This window comes from Mesocricetus auratus, unplaced genomic scaffold (assembly GCF_017639785.1).
Source record: "Mesocricetus auratus isolate SY011 unplaced genomic scaffold, BCM_Maur_2.0 Super-Scaffold_100006, whole genome shotgun sequence".
NCBI classification, from domain to species: domain Eukaryota; kingdom Metazoa; phylum Chordata; class Mammalia; order Rodentia; family Cricetidae; genus Mesocricetus; species Mesocricetus auratus.
Window position 1 is genome coordinate 93,927,148 of NW_024429190.1, and position 22,032 is coordinate 93,949,179.

Below are 22,032 nucleotides of genomic sequence, written 5' to 3' on the forward strand. Positions count from 1 at the left end.
CAGCACTTCTATAAAATAGCTACCAGTTTCTATCAAAATACCTCTTTAAATAAAATTTTATTTTATTTTACATGCCTGAGTGTTTTGCCTTCATGTACTATGCGTATTTAACATATGTGTGCCTAGTAACCTTGGAGTCCAGAAGAGGTGTTAGATTCCCAGGAACTGGTTACATGTGATTGTTTACCATCATGTGGGTGCAGAACTTCAAACAGAGGTTCCGTGGAAGAGTTACCTTCTGAGTTTGAATGTTATAAGTTTTAGTGGAGTACTTTGGTCATTATCAGAAGATACAGGGGAAACTGGGTTCTTCTTGGGGTTCATAGTTTCATTAATAATAATAAAATCAAATGGAAACTCTATGAAACATTTGTTAGAGTTTAAAAGAAATAAAAAAATAAGGCAGACAAGCTGTAAAACTTAGCAGCTGCCCAGAGGCAAATAAGGAGAGAGAGAGAGAGAGAGAGAGAGAGAGAGAGAGAGAGAGAGAGAGAGAGCAGACCTAAGAAATACAGCCACATGCTAGACAAGCGACAAGGCAAAGGGGGCATCATGGAAGGAGTATGGTGTAAAGCATCAGGGAAACGCAAGTGTTAAGGAAAACATGCTTAGGAAAAAAAGAAGAAAGGGGAAAGCTACACCTTTCTGAGTAATTCAGAAAAGTGAACTTACATAGAAGTGAAATTAGAGGGCCATGAAGGGGTTCCTGAGAGCTACAGAGTCTTTCTCATTTCAGGTGAATGCAATATGGCAGGGTAGGATCTGAGGCAATCAACAACCACTGATGCCACTACAGGCCAGTGAATTCCACTTCCTCTGCTTTGTAAACTTAAAAAGTAACTTGACAGGTGAGTTTCAAAAGTAATTTTATGTTGGGAGCTTAAGCAAAAGGAAGAAAACAGAACTCCTCTATAGTAAGAGTAGTACCTAAGGACTGGCTGAAGTCCCTATCTAGTCATTAAGAAGGCTTTACTGGGTTGAGACACAGGGTTGAAATGACCAATTTAGTTGTCTCACATAAGGTTCCATGCACTTCCCATCCCAGTATCTGTACTGGTGTTTTGGAGACACTTTGTAGGGCTAGTGAACTCTCTGATGACCCAGAGGATCCAGGAAGCTGTGCTTATTAACTTGCTGTGTAAACAAAGGAGAAAGACAGAAGTGAGAAACCAGAACAAAAACCAGTGTCCATTTGTTGATGTTTCTGGCCTGTAGCTTGGACAGAGCTGCAGATAGGACAAAGGATAATTTAGGCATCTACCAATGACAAAATTGGTTATAAGAGACAAGAGTTGCAGAAACTGCCCTTCTCATTTGTTTCAACTGCTCTCATCAGGATTAATATTCTGGGTGATTATTAACAAACAAAATTGCTTCATATTGATAAAATAACTAAGACTATCTTAGTAAACAAAACTATACCATGAACCACAAATGTTTAGAATTTGTGGAAAAAATGAAAAAAAAAAGAAATAAACAAACCGAATAATTAATTTCTTGTTTAAAGAAACATGCTATTTTATTTTTTAATATTTTTTAATTATGGGAAAGACATTCACTAACCCCACATCTGACAGAAGCTGATGTCCAAAATTTACAAAGAACTCAAGAAGCAAGTCTCCAAAATACCAAGGGATCCAATTAAAAAGTGGGATAGAGAATTAAACAGAGAATTCTCAGTAGAAGAGTCTAAAATGGCTGATAGACACTTAAGAAAGTGCTCAACATCCTTAGTCAATAGTGAAATGCAAATCAAAACAACTCTGAGATACCATCTTACTCCTGTCAGAATGGCTAAAATCAAAAACACCAATGACAGTTCATGCTGGAGAGGATGTGGAGAAAGGGGAACACTCTACTGCTGGTGGGAGTACTAATTTGTTCAGTCGCTTTGGAAATCAGTATGGAGATTCCCCAGGAAAATGGGAACTGTTCTACAAGATCCAGCAATTCCTCTCTTGGGCATATACCCAGAAGATTCCCATTCATACAACACGGATGTCTGTTCCACTATGTTCATAGCAGCATTATTTGCAATAGCCAGAACTTGGAAGCAACCTAGATGCCCCTCAACTAAAGAGTGGATAGAGAAAATGTTGTACATTTACACAATGGTGTACTATTCAGCAGAAAAAACAATGGAATCATGAAATTCACAGGCAAATGGATGGTACTAGAAGAAATCATCCTGAGTGAGGTAATCCAGTCTCAAAAAGATATGCATGGTATGTACTCACTCATAAAGAAACATTTTGATAAGAAAACTAGAAACTAAAAAACCAGAAAGCATCCAGTTATTTGTATTCAGTCTATACACAGAATACAAAGATAAATCGTACACTATGTAAACTCCACATTATGCTAGGAGTTACAACCATGTAAACTGAAGCCCAAATAACCTTTTGGTTTAGAAACCAGAATCCTGACATCTGGCAGTGATATTTGGGATTGCATACATATGTGTGATTGTCATTGTCAAGTAAACAACACACTTGTTGAGGGTATAGGTGACTATTTATTGCGGAAGGTACTTACAAGACAAACTGGCAACCCAGGTGAGTCTCCAGCTTTCCGAGTCTGTACTGGAATCCAGAAAGAGCATGCCACTCTCCTGCACAGCCTTTTACTCCCACAACATACGAGCCACTAGCCATATCCAAAGCAGGTGTGGTCAGCAGCACAGGTATCTAAAATCTCTCCTTACGATTCCCCTTTTAGTCTAAAGAAGATATTTAAACTTAAAACATAACTCAATTGTGTCAATATATAAAACATCTCAAACATATATAAAGCACATAGAAAATGATTAGAATATTTATGCATAGAAAGAAGATTTACACAGTGTGATGGATTATGATAAACAAATTATAAATTATCAGAAGTTATAATAATACACCTATATCCCATCCTAAGCATATCTATTCCATCTAAACCTAAACTTATCTGAAAGAGAAGCCCAAGTCTGAACATATCCTTCCTCTCCCAATCCTAAACAATTAAAAACTAACTCTTAACATGTGTAAATTATCATGTAATGTCAGCAGTAGGGAAAGGGGGCATAGTATTCTGAGAACTGCTACCTACTGAAATAGGATGATGGCAATGTCATGGTATCCTGTAGGAAGAAAATGTTAGAGTAGTGAAAGTCTTGAGTGGACTGGCTACAACATTTGTACCCAGTCTCTGTTTGGTGGGAGATGCTTGATTGAAGTTCTTCACTGAAGTTCTAATCTTGATTGAAGCTCTTGTTTGTGGCTCTGGCCAGATTGTAGAAGGTGCACCACATCAGTTCATTGGTCCTGAGTTGTGCAGAGTGGTGTAGTCCAAAACCAGTTTCAGGGTGGTACTTGTCAGTTCAGATGTATCAAGTAAGATCTGGTGGAGTCGATGAAGTCGGGCCCCATTTTCTTTCCAAAGTGTTTGAATATTGTAAGGAAATTCCTTGTTCTCTGTGGAAAACTCAAACGGTAATGTCAACAAAGACATTTCAACTTTTATATGTATGCATAGTGGGAAAGGCAACAATAAGGAAGATAGTAAATGTTAGAGAAGTTATACTTTCAGAGAAAGAACTGAGTAAAAGCAAATGACAGTCCCTAGATTTTGTTTTCTTCTGTCTTACATCAATTGGCTCCTTGATATAATACAGAAACTCTGAATTTTATTTTTAACATGCTTGGATTTTGAGAAGGACAGCTAAATCCAACTCCAAAGCCAGCATTGGTTTAAGTGAATTGGGACCAAAAAGTATTAGGAAGTAGAAGATAATAGATATTTAAGGATGAAACTAAGAGAATTAGACATTCATACCAAACGTTAGATGATTCTTTGTTTGAAGGTTCTTTGGGTATCCATCCTCTCTTCTTTAGGTATCCACATGTTCAATATCTTCTCGCTGTTTTGAGATGGGTTTTCCTGTAAAGGCAAAAACAAAATACTTCCCTTTTGTTTGGTGAGGTCTCCATATACCTTGTGGAATATGACTTTTTGAATGAGCTTTCATCTTTCCTCCTCCCAAGGTCTCTCCTCTTCCGATCGAATCTTGATCAATTTTGATGGAATACAAAGTTTTTCTTCTCCTGCGGAAAAAATGGCGAAACCCCTTCCCCAATGTAACACATATCCTAGTTTCCAAACTGAGGTCATAACATCTTTGAAATCCACTGGATGATTTAGTTCAATAGTTTTTTCTGTAGTCCAGTGTCTTTCTGCAACTGTTTGTTCCTTCTCATTATTATTAAGAAAGTTCATTGTTAGTAGAGCATTATGTAATCTGTGTTTGGGGGACTGTTTTCCCTCTGGATATTTATGGAGCATTTCTTTTAGGGTTCAGATCGTCTCTCAATCGTGGCTTGTCCTGTAGGACTGTAAAGTACACATGTTATAATATTTAAAATACTGTTCCAATTTGCTGGAGACATGCTAGAGCATTGTCAGTTTTTATTTGTGCTGGTATACACATAACAGCCATCACCTTTAATAGGTGTGTGATAACAGCATCAGGCTTTTCAAAGCTAAGAGAAGTAGCCCATTGGAATATTGAAAATGTATCTATGGTATGATTCACATATTTTAACCTTCCAAATTCTGGAAAGCAAAATATATCTATTTTCCAAACTTCATTTATGCGAATACCTTTGCGATTACTGCCTGCTGGTAATGGAGTTTGGTTATAGAATGAACAGGTGGGGTAGTTTTTTGCTGTTTCGTTGGCTTGTTGCCTAGTAATAGAAAAATTCTTCTTTAAGCCTTTGCTGATAGCATGGTATTTTTTATGAATTTCTGAGACTCCCAACATACTTCCTATTAATAAACAATCAGTCTCATCATCAAATTGTGTTAGAGGACTCGGCAGACCCTTATGGGTCTTGATGTGTGTTTTATATATGTAGGATGAGTTCTATTTCTGATGGTTCCCTGTAATTGTAGAAACAATGAGGTTGATTCTGTATCATCAAGAAGAAATTCTTCAGTCTTGATTTGTAAGATGACTCTCTCTGCATACTGAGAATCCATAACTATATTGTGAGGCTCTGTAAAGTTGTTATGTACTATGAGAATGGTGTACAACTCTGCCTTTTGTACATAGTTGTATGGGTTTTGAATTACTTTACTTATATTTCCTGATTTATAACCTGTGTTACCTGACTTTTTGGTATCAGTGTAGATTGTAAGGACTCCAGAGATTGGTATTTTTCTTATAATACGTTGAAGGATCCTAATTGTTGTCTTTATGAATTTGATCCACTCTGTTTTGGGAAAGTTGTTACTAATTGTTCCCAAAAAGTTACTGTAAGCACTTTGCCAATATTCATTATCCTCCCATAAGGAGGAAATGTCCTCATTTGTTAAAGGAACAATCATCTCTGCTGGGTCCCTCCCATTCATTTGATGAAGCCTTAACATTCCTTTTAATAGCAAATCAAAGATCATATATATATATATATATATATACATATATATATATATATATATACGTCTTCAGTTTTTTATGCTGTTTATGTGGCAGAAATACTCACTCTAGTATGATGTCTTCCCTCTGCATTAAAATTCCTGAGGGCTATTTGCTAGATTGTAAAATAAACAGAACGCTGTCCAGTTTGAATCCACATGGACCACATGTGCTTTTAATATTCTCTTTTCTATCAATTCTAATACATTTTCAGCCTCAGCTGATATTATTTGTGGAATACTGACATAAAGTAGGACTATTTAACTTTCCTTGTGTCAAAACCTTCTATTGAAATCTCCTAACTGGTTGAGAATTGTTATAGGTAGGCACTGTGAAGGCAAAATTTTCTCTATCTTTTTCTTGTAAGGGTAGAGTGAAGAAACAATCTTTTAAACCAATTGCTGTAAATGGCTAACATTTAGGTATTAGAGAAAGTAATGTAATCCCAGGCTGTAGAAACTCCGTAGGTTGAATAAATTTATTGATAGCTCTCAGATTAGTGAGCATTCTCCATTTACCAGACTACTTTTTAATAACAAATACAGAAGAATTCCAAGGACTGGTAGAGTCTTCAAAATATCCAGAATTTAGCTGTTCCTGAAGCAGTTTTTCTAAGGTCTCTAGCTTCTCAGAGGTTATGGGCCATTATCCTACCCAGATAAATTCATTTGTTAGCCATCTTAAGGGTAGTGCTTTTGGTTCCTCTGTAGGTGTGGTGCTAGCCTCTGGTTCTGTACAGACTGTATGTTTGGCATCTTTTCTCTGTAGTGCCTAAAATACCTTTCTACCACTAGGACCTTGTTTATGATTCATATCCGATACTGCAGGAATGTTAATCTGGATATTCCATTGCTGCCATTGATCACAACCCCAGAGATTTATAGCGATGTCTGAGACATATGTCCTCAGTCTTCCTCTTTGTCCTCCTTGCACTATACAGTCTACTCATCCACTTCTTTGTTTTACTTGAGATAGGGTTCCTATCCCTAAGACTTGAACATTTACTTCATATAGGGGCCATCTTGAAGGCCAAGATTTTTGAGTTATGATGGTGATGTCAAATCCATTGTCTACAATTCTGATAATATCCCTATTATTCACTTTAACTGGTAACTAGGGTCTGTGATCCTGTAGAAGTTTGACAAACTATATGCTTTTTATTTCCTCCAGTTATGATTGGCTCATCCTCAGTAGCTAATATATTACTCCCAGACATGTAACAAATCCTTTCTGTTAGTATTCCAATCATCTGGTCTTTATATTTTGTTAGTGAAATCGTCAGACACGGAACAGTTTTTTTTTTTTTTTTGGTTTTTTCGAGACAGGGTTTCCCTGTGTAGCTTTGGAGGCTGTCCTGGAACTAGCTCTGTAGACCAGGCTGGCCTCGAACTCACAGAGATCCACCTGCCTCTGCCTCCCGAGTGCTGGGATTTAAAGGCGTGTGCCACCAATGCCTGGCTACGGAACAGTTTTTTATTTAAGTGTTTCAACATTATGTTCCATTTTTTCTATTCTGTCTGTTGAATCAATAGATATGGAACATATTTTTCCTGAAAGTAATTCAATTTTATGTTCTGTATTTTTCAACCTGTTTGTCAGACCTTCATTATCATTTTGAATATTCTGAATATTATTTTTTACCAAACCTTCCTTACCATTCTGTAAGGAATTTTCTATTTTCTGAATTCTTTGTACTACGTTTTTATAACCATCCTGTGATGACCTTATGATTTGTATGTTTGTCATTTTTTGCCCTATTCTAGAATCATTTCTTTAATGAAATTATATGGATTACCTAATTGATAACCACTACAGCAGATAGAAAGTATATTCCAGGTAGGTTCTCAACCCCTTCCAATATCTTATCCATACAAGAAACAAGAAAATTCCTAACGTCCTGCATTGTAATGCTATCTGCAATATGTATAGAGCAATTAATCTTATTACCAATTTATATACTACCAGATTACAAAGCTTACCTTTAGCGACTTCGGGCTGGGTGTGGATTTTATTTGCAGTAACTTCATTTGGCCAGTAGGTGGTGGAGGCATACCGCCAAACACAATTCTGTTGAAGGTGATCAGTAATTTTTTAGTGAAATCTGAAAAATTCTTTACAGAAATTTAGTGAGCAGGCTTTTGTTAAAAGGAAAGGAAGGAAGGTTACAAAGCCTCTTGTAGATTGGGAGGAAGGGGCTGAGTCCAGCAGGCTGCCAGTAAAGGCGAACGCAGCGATAAGATAATTCTCAGGAGACCTTGGATCCTTACGGGAAGTCAAATGCGGTGGCTTCTGGGGTACTTGTTCCAGCTGTGTGCATTGGCAGGGGCACTGACAGGAATCATGCCTTGTAGATCTTTGAGAACACGCAAAGTTGTGGGGAGCCGTCTGTTTTCTGGATGTGGCCCAGCGACAGGGGAGCTTGCAAGTGTCTGGAGCCAGCAGGACAGGCATTGTTCGGACCTAGGAGGAGCAGCTGCTTCTGTGGCAGCTTCTGGAGCTGGTTTTGATACCAGATTCTGACACCAAACTGTCGCTATAAAATAAACCACACGCTTGATGAAGGTATAGGTAACTATTTATTGTGGAAAGTACTTCCAAGAGAAACTGGCAACCCAGGTGAGTCAGCAGCTATTCTAGACATGACCAGAAGCTTGAAAGAGAGCGTGCATCTCTCCTGCAAAGTCTTTTATTCCCACACCTTATGCAACTCTAGCCATGCCCAAAGCAGGCAGGGTCAGTGGTATCTAAAATCTCTCCCTACATATGATGCTAAAGAAACACTGTTAGCTCTTCAGTAGGTACGACTTCTTTCAGTCCTTACAGCAGTGTAGTCCCCAGCACCCATGTCACATGGTTCACAACTTCCTGTGTTTCCAGCTGCAGAGATCTGAGTGTTTCTTCTGGCAATCACCAGCACTGAACTCATATGAACAACCCTGCTCACCCTCACATATGATTAAAATGAAATGAATAACTTTTTGAAGCAGAAGTCGACTCAGAGGTTCTGTTATCAATAGGGAAGGGTCAAATATTTGTGTTTGCCACATGACCGCTGTATCCTACCAGCTAAAGAGGATACAGCCCTTTGTCTTTCATAAGGTTTCAATTCAACAAGTTTGGTATGTGGAGATCTAATAAGTGAGATCAGGTGCTCAAAGCCGGTTTAAAAGATGATTCATCCACAAGCTTATGGTCTTTGCTCCTGATATGATTTTTCTATGCTGGAATCCCATTGCATCGACAGTAGAGTGATGGTTAATTTTATATGTTACCTTGACTGGACTCTGTAATGCCCAGATAGCTGGTAAGACGTTATCTCTTTGTCTGTAAAAGGATTTGCAAAGAGATTGGAATTTGACGCAGGAAAGTCAATAAAAAGATCAGTCCTTTTCAAGGTGGATGGGCACCGCTGCATCCCTTAAACTCTGAATTGAACAGAAGAGAGGAAGGTGGAAAAATTCACTCTTTCTGAACTGGGGCATCCATCTTTTTTGCCTTCAGACATGAGCAAACTTGGTTCTCAGGCCTTCAGACTCAAACCTGGATTTACATTATCAGCAGACTCTGTGACTATCTGCTTCAAGAAAACAGGTCGAGGACTTTTTGATTTCCATAATTCAGCAAACAAATCCCATAGTAAGTCATACATATATGGACAGATGCATGTATTTGTAATATAATCCAAAAATAATTGCTTGGACACAAAGATTTATATATGAATATATAAAATTCATTTTTCTGTATCTTTATATGAATAGTAATCCTGTGAATTTGTGAAATTATGAAGATGATTAGAGATTGTTTTATAATTATCCTTACATATCCACATACATCATTATATCATTATACATATGAGGAAATTCAGTTACTACCAGTCCTGCTTCTCTGTAAAACCATAAAACAAAGGAGATTATGCATGGCACAGGGTCTGATCTCCCCAGATATGGCCTCCCTCCCCTGAGTCCTTGGTTTGCTCATTTGCGTTCAGCGTGCTGTCTTTCACCCAAAAGAAGCTATACTACTCTCCTCTCAGTGTGAAGTGTGCCAACATATCTTTACAGAGTACCCACAGAGCCTGAACCAGGCACATTCAAAAAGCTCCTGGAAGAAGTATCTTGTGAGTTCAGAATATGCCGCATAGGAATAAAAAACTAATGTGTATTGCTTCATGTTATAGGCTAGATGCTTTGTATATATTTTCCTGAATAAACTATATAGCCATATCCTTTCTGTGAGTAAGTAAACTGTACCCCAGAGAGGTTGAGTGATGTGTCAGTTAGTTGCTGACAGAACACTGATTTAAACTAAGGTCGATCTAACTTCTAATTTTCCCCATGCCTTATGTTACCCTGCCAGGAGCCAAGGAGAATTTATTTAGTCAGGAGATTGTTTCCAAAATGTGCTGGTGTGGTTCAGCGTGCCCCAAGGACCTAGAGGCATGTGCTATGGAAGATTCTTTGTGAACCACTGCAAATTTTTCCAAACAGCTCCCTAAGCTCTGAAAAAGTCATCATTCAACCATTCCAGTCATGTGTGTGTGTGTGTGTGTGTGTGTGTGTGTGTGTGTGTGTGTGTGTGTGTATGTGTTTGGTATTTGTTTTCATTGATAGATACTTAAAGATTTGAACCCCAAATAAAAAGCAGGTTATTGCCAGCTTGGGGGGGGGGAAATGAATTGTTACTGTATCAAATACTTCAAGAAGTTCAATATGTCCCATGCCTCTGATTTCCTCAGCAGGAGACCTCAGGTTGACCCTCATACATAATTCTTCGTGCTTTCAGTCTTACAAAACCATTATCCAGTCAGTATGGATTTCATCAGGACTGTACTTGAACTAAAGAAATAGTGATAGGCTAGCTTTAATGGGCAAATGAAGAGGTGGATTGGCATGAGGATACCCACCAGGTGTGCCAGGAAAAATGAATGATAAATACAGTGCCTTGTCAAGTTTACTGTCTTGAAGAGTTCTGTTTATAAAAGAAATGGGGAATGAGTGGAGACCAAAGGGAGTAAAACATTGAAAATGGCCAGGTCAGTTTAAGGAAATTAGAAAATTTGAATAGAGTATATAGGGACAGAGTTTAAGTAGTAGGCAAAACACCAATGTGTCAGTTAGACTTTTAATCACTGTGATACATATTGAAGACAATTAACTGAACTAAGGAAGGTTTGTTTGGGCTCAGAGTTTCAGTTCTTGGCTCCATTGTTTTCAGGCCTGTGACAGGCCTGTGGAATGATATGACCAAGGACAACCCTTTACTTCATGGTACCCAAGACTAGAAGAGAAGAGACTAATAAGAAAAGGTTGAGGCAAGAAATGTTCAAAATGTTGCTGTTGTCCTCTAGTTAATTCCAGTACCTCCCGCTAATAGAGCCACCAGCTGGGGACCAAAGCTTAACACTCGAGCCTGTGAGGTAAGTTTAATATTCAGATCATATCACTATGATTATAAAAACTATTGTTAAGCTCCTAGAATCTGTCAGCAATAGGATAAAGCCACTTATTGTTTCCTGAGTTAGTCCTATTCAAGGCACAGTGCTATGCTTTGGCATGCACTGTCAAATCTGTTGCATTCACTAGTTTTGCTCAGTGTCCTTGAAGCTGCTTTGGTACCTGAATGGTAATGAACAGCATAATTGGTCTAAGACTTAACCTTGATGTTACTGAAGTGTACTCGTGTGCCAGCTTGCATCTTCCTGAGATATGCTTGCTTGCATCTGACACATAGACGCTTGTTTCCATTTCTAAAAACTGACTCTCTTCCCATACTGGAAGTTGATAACTTAAAAGAAAAGAAAACCAATGCATAAGAGTCCAATTGCTTGCTCTCACTGTTCTCAAGATGAGTAATGAATCAGTTAAATCCTTCACAGCCTCAAGAAACCACCATCTGTTCTTGCCTTTAATGGATGTAAGAGATGTTTCACGAATTTCCAATGGGAAATCATCCTGGTGTTTGTGGAAACCAGCTGGAGGATTAGTGGGTCAGCAAAGCAGATGGTATCAGGGCAATTTGGCATCTTGGGCAGCTGCTATCCAACCTGGAAAAGTGACCATATCCTCCACCACCCGAATAACGTATCTTCCAGCATAACTCAAAACTCCTAGAGTTTTCATATCCAGTGGAATTTATTCTCCAAATGGGATGTGGCAACTGGGAAATGAATGAGGCAGAAGGTGCAAATCAGTGTGACCACAGAGGGTGAGTTATGCAGCAGAACACAGAAGTTACAGGCAACTCTTGGAAAAGCAAACCAAACTTCATCAGCTAACCAGGAACTTCAGATGGCAAGTATACACCATGCTAGAGCTATGTTGATACAGTGAAATAAAGTCATGAATTTGACTAACAATTGTAAGAAAATTCCACTTTTATAGCAATTTTTAGTTTTTGACAGTCATTTTGTGTGTTATGCATAGGTGTGCATGTTCATGTGTGTGAATAAGGGTACATGTGTGCTAATTTTTCTATGTCAAAATCAGGGGATAATCTTGAGTTTGGACCCTACTTTAAGACAAGGATTCTTTGTTGTTCACCTTGGTGTTCATCATGATAGCTGCCCCAAGAGGTTGTGGACATTCTCCTGTCTCTATATTTCATCTTGCCATATAAGCACTGGGATGATATATGCATGCCACCACAGATTGTCATTCTACTTACAGAGGTTCTGTGCATATAAACTCAAATGTTCATGCTTGCATAGCATATACTTAACCAGTAAACCATATACCCACCCAAGAAGCTTTAATATTTGAAGACAAGATCTATGCTATGTTTACTTTGTGTCATTTCTTGGCTCTGGAGTGTAAGTAGGACACATTTCTTGACCTTCTGTTGGTTTTAAATCATAGATTAAAAAATTATACCTAAATCCCTATGATATCTTTAGCCAGTCCTTTGCAGTTTTGATCCCAAAGGCAATTATTAAATAAATCTGGGATTCATTTTGCTCTTGTTATGCTGTCTCATTTTCAATGTTTGTCTGACTCTTGGATGTCATAATCATAGCATGGCATTGTGGCTCTCTTCCATGTTTTAACCACAGATATGTATGAGAACCCATACATAATATAGGAAAATATTTTTTTCTAGGATATGGGATTAAATATGGAGCAAAAATCAGTGTCCTTGATGTTGTTACTTTCTAGAATGAGACCTGATATTAAATAATTGATCCAATACTGAGTGCATCGTTCCAATGGTGATATGTGTGAAGCCTTGTGGAGCCCAACATTTGGTGCAATATGATCCCAGAGAAACTGAGATTTCTTTTTTAGGTCCTTAGTCTCATTAAAGGAAAATTCACAAGTGGACTTAAAGGAAGCTCAAGAACAAATGTATTAGCATAAAATAGAAAGCAACAGGGTAGGCAGAATATTGAATTTGGTACCCAACCAGAAAAAGAGGATGAAAAAGGAGAGATAAAACCATGTCACTTGTATGTAGCCGTGCAGTAGAAGATGAGTGCATATATGGTGCACAGCTTTGGAGGAAATGTGAGACACCCAGGAGTGTCCAAAGCTCCCATCAGTATCTCACATGCAAAAAAAGTAACAGAGAGAATGTCAAAGAATAGTTATGCTTTTTGAGTTAGGATTCAGAAATCAGGCAGTCTGCATGACAAAATTTCTACAGTACTGTCTGATAAAGGTTTTACACAGAGGAGAAGGTTGCCACGAAAAATAAGAACATTGAATCATTAAAGAAATAATTATTCTGCCCATCTCCTTCACATGGCTTAGGTGAATAAGCCTTCTTGAAGGGTGATCTCAACCGACAGGCACATTTCGATTGACTCTTAAGGGAAGAGGCAATGGTATATAATTTTCTAATTTGAGAACACACTAGAATGCTGTCTTTGCCAAGCGCCAGAGATAAGTCCATCCTTTACAGAAAGAAATAGCTTTCCTTTATTGGGCCTTGACAGAACCTTAATGGTTATTTTCAATGCCCTCCAATACTAATGTAACAGCAAGATAAAATGACAGGACAAGTCTATCTAAATAAATGGGAAAGATCCAGTGTAATCAAGGATACATAGTGAAAACCTACACAGCAAATACCACTTCAAAGGTTTCTCATGAAAGAAGATGTTGTCCCAAAATAAATAAATAGATAGACAGACAGACAGAAAAACAAACAAACAAACAAACAAATAAACAAACCCAAGATACCCAGGAGCCAGGAATGGAGACTGAGGTCTACCAAGTCAAGATATGAGCCAGCTTAGAGTCTGACAGTTGCGGTCAGTAGTCCTGATCCTGCCCAGCTAATGCAGGGTGACTACACAATGTCAACATATAAAAATGCCTGGGTGCTGAGAGGGTATATAAGTTTCTATCCATTGCTAAATAAATGAGCCTGTTGTTTTTCCTTTCATCTGACTTCCGGGGTCTGTGCCGTTGACTTAGAGCCTTTTCACCCTCTGCCCTGATTAGGCTCAGATCAGGTTTTCCACACATAAGATCACTATTATCTACATTAGGTATTACCTAGAGTGGGCTAGTCCTGCCACATCAATCTGGGAAATCACGAGATCGCCACAGGCCCAACCCAGTAAAGACTCCTTCAGATTTGTGTCAAGTTAACAATTAACTATCACATATGACATAATGTTCAGTCACAGTGCCCATTTCTGAGACTTGTATATCCTAAGTGTCTAGGTCTCACAGGTATTTTGAGAGGACAGTGACTTGTGCTATACAAGGGAGGCTATTTTACCTGCCTGATTCATGAAATGAAAAATACAGTTACATTTTAAATTCAGGTAAATGATTTATGATCTTTTATTTAAAGAATAAAGATTTTAAGTAAAGTGTTTGCATGATTGTGTATGTGTCTATCATATCTCTTATGTATATATTTATATCACATGCTATACACACATACACACACATATATGTATGTATATACATACATATACCATGTATATATACATGTATATATATTTGTGTGTGTGTGTTGTATCTAGGATTCTCAAATAACAGGGCCTATTATAGCTCATATGATTTGGGACAATAACTGTCAGACAGAAAAACCTCTACAGAGGTAGAATGGCAATACCTCAGCAGGCTGGCTGGAGGAAACACCAGCTCATCTTCCTGTCTGTAGCCAGCAAAAGGACACTCTCTGGGTGGCCACTTTCCAGGAAGAGAAAAATGGTTGAGTCTTAATTGAGCATAGCAGAGAGAAGGTCTGTAGCTGCACCCAGGCCACAGGCTGGCATATGACACTGCACAGCTCAGTCAGCAAGACTCTACAGGCTGACAGAGAGTGAGGACATAGTCTCCCCATGGGCCGGGGCATTTGGGAACCCTAGTCTGGAAAACATCTGGAGGTATACAGACACAGGAGATGGGACATTTTAAAAAATCTTTGGCTCTGTGTTTCTGGTATGAGTTTTCCATAGCATTGTCTTAGTCAACAAGTAGATTCAATGGAACTTGTCCCAGTGACAAGCAAGCCTTCTTTAAAATGTACAGTCAGCATCTGCTTGCTTCTTTGTTCTGTACAGATGACATTGAAGTGGCTTCCCTCTAACTAGATAGCAGTTTCCTGGGTCCTGTATAGATATTTACATTTGTGTTTCAGTCACTTTTGTTTGTTTTATTCAGTGTGTTATAAGCTTGGTGCAAAATATTGCCCTTCACTGGAAACCATGATACAATATGTACTTAATTAGGTTAGGAGCAAATCAAATAATGATAATTTTTCTCTCTCTGGTATACATGCTCATTTTTCTCTTGCCTCAAATACATTCATTTTGTAAAGAATATTTCCATGACCTCTCCATTCTGGAACCCCAGCCAAAGCTGCAGCTGCAACTACTTAAGGCAAATTGATTGGTCCAGGCACGGGCATCTGACCCAAGCTGAATCAATCAGATGGAGCCGATAATTTAGGTTAATTGACTACTTATCCAGTGCAGTTTCCCTCTCCTATGGGGTTGAACAGAATTGTTTTGGCATTGCTGAGAAAGTTGTCTTACTTAAAATTCTAAGAGAAATTCTTGGAATTAAGATCTCAGGAAAACAAAGCTGTTTGTAGTTGTGCATAACTGCCATCCCATTTACTTGGGAGACTGAGGCTGGAGCATTGAGAAATGTAACTCAGCCTGGGTGTCATAGCAAAACCCTATCTCTGAAACTGAAATGAATTTCTAATCATTCAGGCAATATGTTGAATTTTCATTATAGGGTGGGTAGAATATTTTTTGTGAACTTCAGTTCATACATGAAACAATAATTTCCCTAAGTCACATGCTACTCCCCAGGCATAGAACATGGAATTTATTTTGAAAGTGTTTAACTCAAAAAACCTAATAGCCCTTAATGAGGATATTCTCTTCTCTCTTAGTCCTGTGTCAGCAATTATAGAAGCCTCACCAATCAAATGCATGAACTCCCCATGCTAGCTATTCTTATCTATGATAAACTTGAGGTATACAAAAAGAAAATGACCAGCCTTGCTATGGTTGTCACCATGATGGTCTGAATGAGAAAGTCCCCCAGAAGCTCAAGCATTTGAATACTTAGTACCTAGGTGATGGTAATGTATGATGGAGGTTTAGAAGATTAGAAGCCTTATTGGAGGAAGCATGTCACTTTAGAATTTTAAAGACTCACACTATTTCCAGTTGTTTCCTTTGATTTGTGGTTGAGGTTGAAGATATGAGTTCTAAGTTTCCTGTCCTTATTATTGCTGCTCTGCCATCATAGTCTCTGATCACCCTACAACTGTAAGCCCAAATAAACATTTCCTTCTATAAGTTGCCTTGGTCGTGGTGTTTTATCACAGCAGCAGATAGCTAATACATTTGCTATGGCTGCTTATCTTCCTCTAATAATGGTAAGTGTCCCACAGAAGCAACTACTGCATATAAACCAAAGAAAACATAGGGATTTTTAAAGCTATCACCTGTGATTACCCATGACTTAGTGAGTGGAATAGTTTTTTCTTGAATATTGTGTCATTCTCTTATTTAGAATCACCAGCACTGCTTCTGCTTCAGACTCTCTCTCTCTCTCTCTCTCTCTCTCTCTCTCTCTCTCTCTCTCTCTCTCTCTCTCACTACATCCTGCTGAGATGGGACGATGACAATCTCATGGGGACCTGTGAGAAGAAAAATGTTAGTAAAACAAAATCTTCAGTAGATCAGACAGTCTCTGTTTGGCAGGAGGTGCTTGATTGAAGTTCCTGACTGGAGTGTTGATTGAAGCTCTCGTCTGAAGCTCTGGCCAGAATATAGAAGATGTACTGTTTCAGTTCCTTGGTTCGGAGTTCTGTGGAGTTATGTAGTTTCAAGCTAATATAGTGCTTGTCAGGTGGAGTCAATGATGTGGGGCAGTTCAGATGCTTCCAGTCGAATCAGGTGGAGTCAAGGAAGTGGATCCTCATTCTCTTTCTGAAGCAGTTGAAGATTGCTGTCAGGAAATCCCTTGTTCTCTGGAAAACTCAAACATTAATGTTAACAAAGAAATATTTTAACTTTTATATGTATGCATACTGGAAGAGGTGACAATAGGGAAGATGGTAACATGAAGGCAATTAGACTTTTCAGAAAAAGAAATCCATGGATAACAGTCCCTAATTTTATTTTCTTCTGTCTTATATCAATGGCTCTTTGATATAATACAGAAATTCTGAATTTTATTTAAATAATATGCTTGAATTTAGAGTAGTAGAGCCAATCCAACTCCAAAGCCAGCTTCAGTTAAATGAATGAGGACTGAAGCATATGAAGAAACAAAGATAAAAGGGTACTATTGAAAACAATATAGAGAGATTTAGACTTTGATACTACACAGTGAGTTATTGTTTGTTTGATGGTCCTCAGGATGGCTATGTCCAGTTCTTCTTCAGGAATCCATATGTCCAGTACTCTTTGCTGAGTTTACCTGTGAAGACAAAAAACAAAACACTTCTCTTTCCTTTTAGGAGGTCACTTTACCCATGGTAGAATATGAATTTGTAGATGAGCTGTTATCTTCCTCCTCCTGAGATGTCTTCTGTTCTGATCGAATCTTAATTAATTTTGATGGAACCCAAAGCTTTTCTTCTCCTGTGGAAACAAAAGCATAACCCCTTCTCCAATGTATCACATATCCTGGTTTCCAGACTGAGGTCATAACATCCTTAAAATACACCGGTTGGTTCAGTTCAGAAGTCTTCCCTGTAGTCCAGTGTCTTTCTGCTGAAGTTTGTCCTTTTTCATCAGCATTAAGAAAATTCAATTTTAGTAAAGCATTATGTAACCTGTGTTTAGGGGTCTTTGTTCTCCCTGGCTGTTTATGAAGCATTTCATTTAAGGTTACGTTAGATCGTTCAATCACTGCTTGTCCTGTGGGATTGTAAGGTATACCAGTTACATGTTTTATATTATAATATTTGAAAAAATTGTTCCAATTTACTGGAGACATATGCTGGATCATTGTCAGTTTTTATTGATACCCATAAAAGCTATCACCTCTAAGAGGTGTGTAATAACAGAATCAGCTTTTTCAGAGCTGAGGGCAGTAGCCCATTGGAAGCCTGAGAACGTGTCTATGGTATGGTGTACATATTTCAAACTGCCAAATTCTGGGAAGTGAAATACATCCATTTGCAAAAGTTCATTTCTGTGAATACCTTTAGGATTACAACCTGCTGGTAATGGAGTTTGATTGTAGAATGAGCAACTGGGGCAATTTCTTACTATTTCTTTGGCTTGTTGCCAGGTTATAGAAAAATCCTTCTTTAAGCCTTTGCTCTTAACATGGTGTTTCTTATGAAATTCTGAAGCTTCCAACACATTACCTACAAATAAACGATCAATTTCATCATTGCCTTGTGCCAGAGGACCTGACAGACCTGTATGGGATCTGATATGTCTTATATATATAGGATGAGTCCTGTTTCTGATGGTTTCCTGTAATTGTAAAAACAATGAGGTTAATTTTGTACTATCAGGAACAAATTCTGCAGTCTCAATGTGCAAGACAACTATTTCAGCATATTGAGAATCCGTGAATATATTGAGAGGCTCTGTAAAGTGTTTAAGTACCATGAGAATGGCATATAACTCTGCCTTTTGTATGGAGTTGTAAGGGCTTTGAACTACTTTATTTATATTTCCTGATTTATACCCTGCCTTACCTGATTTGTTTGCATCCATGTAGAAGGTAAAAACTCCAGAAATAGTGTTTGCCTCACAATACACGGAAGAATCCAAATTGTTTTCTTTATGAATTTGATTCTCTCTGCTTTGGGATAGTTATTACTAATAGTTCCCAAAAAGTCACTGCAAGCTATTTGCCAATACTCATTATCCTTCCATAAGGAGGAAATTTCCTCATTCGTTAAAGGTACAATAATTTCAACTGGGTCTTTCCCAGTCAGTTGATGAAGCCTTAACTTACCTTTTAATATCAAATCAGAGATCTTTTCTATATATGTTTTCAATTTTTTATTCTGTTTATGTGGCAGAAATACCCATTCTAGTATGATGTCTTCCCTCTGCATTAATATTCCTGAGGGGTATTCTCTAGATTGTAAACCAGAATACAGTCCAGCTTTGGATCCACACGGTCCACATGTGCTTCCAATATTCTCTTTTCTACCCATTCTAATTCTTTTTCAGCTTCAGCTGATAGTACTCGTGGACTGTTTAGGTCTTTATCTCCTTTTAAAGCCATTTTCAGGTGTTTTACATCATGCCCTTCTACACTGATAATTGTCTGTAATTGAGAGATTTCTCCTAATAGTTTTTGAAGATCATTAAGAGTCTGGTAACGATCTCTTCTGATCTGTACTTTCTGAGGTCTAATTTTCTGAGCATCTATTTTATAGCCTAAATAGTTAATAGATTCTCCTCTTTGTATTTTTTCTGGGACAATTTGTAATCCCCAGCAAGGCAAAGTTTCCTTTACTGCTTCAAACATCTTTTCGAAAATATCCTTATTTGAATCAGACAGTAATATGTCATCCATATAATGATGTATTAACAAATGTGGAAATTTTTTACGAATTATTTCTAGAGGTTTATTCACAAAATATTGACACAAAGTTGGGCTGTTTAACATACCTTGAGGTAGTACCTTCCACTGGAATCTCTGTACCGGTCGGAAATTATTATAGGTAGGTACTGTGAAGGCGATATATTCTCTGTCATTTTCTTGTAACGGTATGTTGAAGAAGCAATCAGTTAAGTCTATAACTATAATTGGCCAATCCTTAGGTATTAGAGAAGGTAATGGCATCCCAGGTTGTAGAGACCCAATAGGCTGAATTACCTTTTTGATGGCTCTAAGATCAGTAACCATTCTCCACTTACAAGACTTCTTCTTGACAACAAAAACAGGTGAATTCCATGCACTAGTTGATTCCTCAATATGTCCAGCATCTAGCTGTTCCTGAACTAACTTCTCCAAAGCCTCTAACTTCTCAGATGTCATAGGCCATTGACCCACCCAGACAGGTTCATCTGTCAGCCATTTTAATGGTAGAGCTTTTGGTTGCTCTGTAGATTTGGCACTAGCATCTTGCTTCTGTACAGCCTGTACATTTGGCATCTGTTTTCTGTACTGCCTTACTATATTCTTTCTACCACCAAGAGCTTGAATATAATTCCTAGCTGATACAGGAGGAATGTTAATCTGCATATACCATTGCTGCAATAGATCACAACCCCAGAGGTTTATAGCAATATCTGCAACATATGGCTTTAACCTTCCTCTCTGTCCTTCTGGCCCAATAAAGTCAATCCATCTACCGCTCTGTTTAACTTCAGATAGGGTTCCAATCCCTAAGAATTGAACCTTAACCTCTTTTAAAGCTCAATTTGGGGTCTAGGACTTCTGATTAATGATTGTGACATCATTACAGGTATCTAAAATGCCATTAATCACCATATTATTTACTTTAACTGGTAACTTGGGTCTATGATATTGTATAGAAGATTGCCAAAATATATGTTTTGTATTTCCTCCTGATATAATTGATTCATCCTCTGGAGCTAATGCATTATCCAGTGCCGTATTATTTACAATGGGCAGTGGATCTTCTAATTGTCCTGGGAGGGGCTGTCCTCCACTGTCACTTGGAATGACTGGATAATCTTTCTTTTTGGGGCCTGCTTGAGGCCCCAATTCACGTTTCCCAGCTGTAAAGGTCTACCTTGTCTATCTGTAGTATACCAGCATTCGTTGGTCCAATGTTCTCCGTTTCCACATCTCCTGCAGAGACTAGGAGGCTGAGGCCTTCTGTTTGATACATTCCTGGTAAAAAGTATTATTTCTAGGAATGCGTTGTCTACAGTTCCTACTCAGATGTTCTATTTTACCACAGTTAAAGCATGTGGCATGTTTATGTCTGTTAACATTTTTGGAGTTTGCCTCCCCTACCCAGGCCTCTATAACATCACAGGTAGGTTATTTGGCATCCTCAAGCCTGTAGAAATAGCTTCACCTACCCAAGCTCCCATATTCTGACTTTTACATTCTAGGTTCACTGTATGTAGGACCCATTCCTCCAATGGCGCTGATCTTATTTTTAATGGCCAAAGTACCTCCCTGAATTGTGGATTTGTGTTCTCATATATCAAAGATTCTATAAGGAGTCACTTAGATTCTGGATTTGCTACTTGTACTTCTATTGCTCTGGATAACCTCTCTAAAAATTCAGTGAACCTTTCTCTTGGACCCTGTACTACCTTGGTATAGGGTTGCATTATCTCTCCTGTTTCACAAACCTTGTCCAAAGCATTTAAAGCAGCTGTACGGCATAAAGACAACATGTGCTCATCATATGCAGACTGAACCTGTATGTCAGCATAAGCACCCTCCCCAAGAATCTTGTGTTGGGTGCTTCATGACTGTTCTTTAATTCCTGAATCTCTAAGGCTTTCGCCTCTTGCCTCCATAAAGCTCTCCATTGAATTTGACAAGAATTGTCAAGCACTGCCAAGGCTAATTGGGCCCAGTCTTTTGGGGTTACTCTATTTGCAGTGGCTCATGAGGTTAGGAGCTCTCTGACATAGGGAGAATGAAGACCATACGAAACAATGGCCTCCTTGATTTCCTTTAGGTCCTTCATCTGTATAGGTTCCCATTTATAAGCAATTGGACCATTTTAGTGCCTTTTTTCGTTTCTGGTTTTTCTGTTACAGATACTGGGAAAACCATAGGTGAATGCATAACATCCTTAGGGAGATCTTTCCAGCATTTGAGAGGTATTGGGAAACTCCTGTCCTGACCTGTTGCCTGTATGTCTGATTCTGTAGTATCAGATTGGATGTCTTCTAAAACCTGCAGTCTATTCATCATTGTTTCTCTCAGCTCTTGAAGTTCTTGGGACAAATAATTTTCTAAGGACATCATGGAATCTTTCATTTTTTGCATTCATCATATTTAATAATCTCATCCTTAGAAAGTATCTCAATGGCATGTAAACTGCCTTCCAGAAATGACGTTCTATCAGCTAGTTTGTCATTGCTCTCAGACATGGAACAAACCTTTTCTGTTAGCATTTCACTCTTATGTTCCAGTCTTTGTAGTTTGCTAGTGAAATCATCAAACATGGAACAGTTTTGGTGGTTAAAC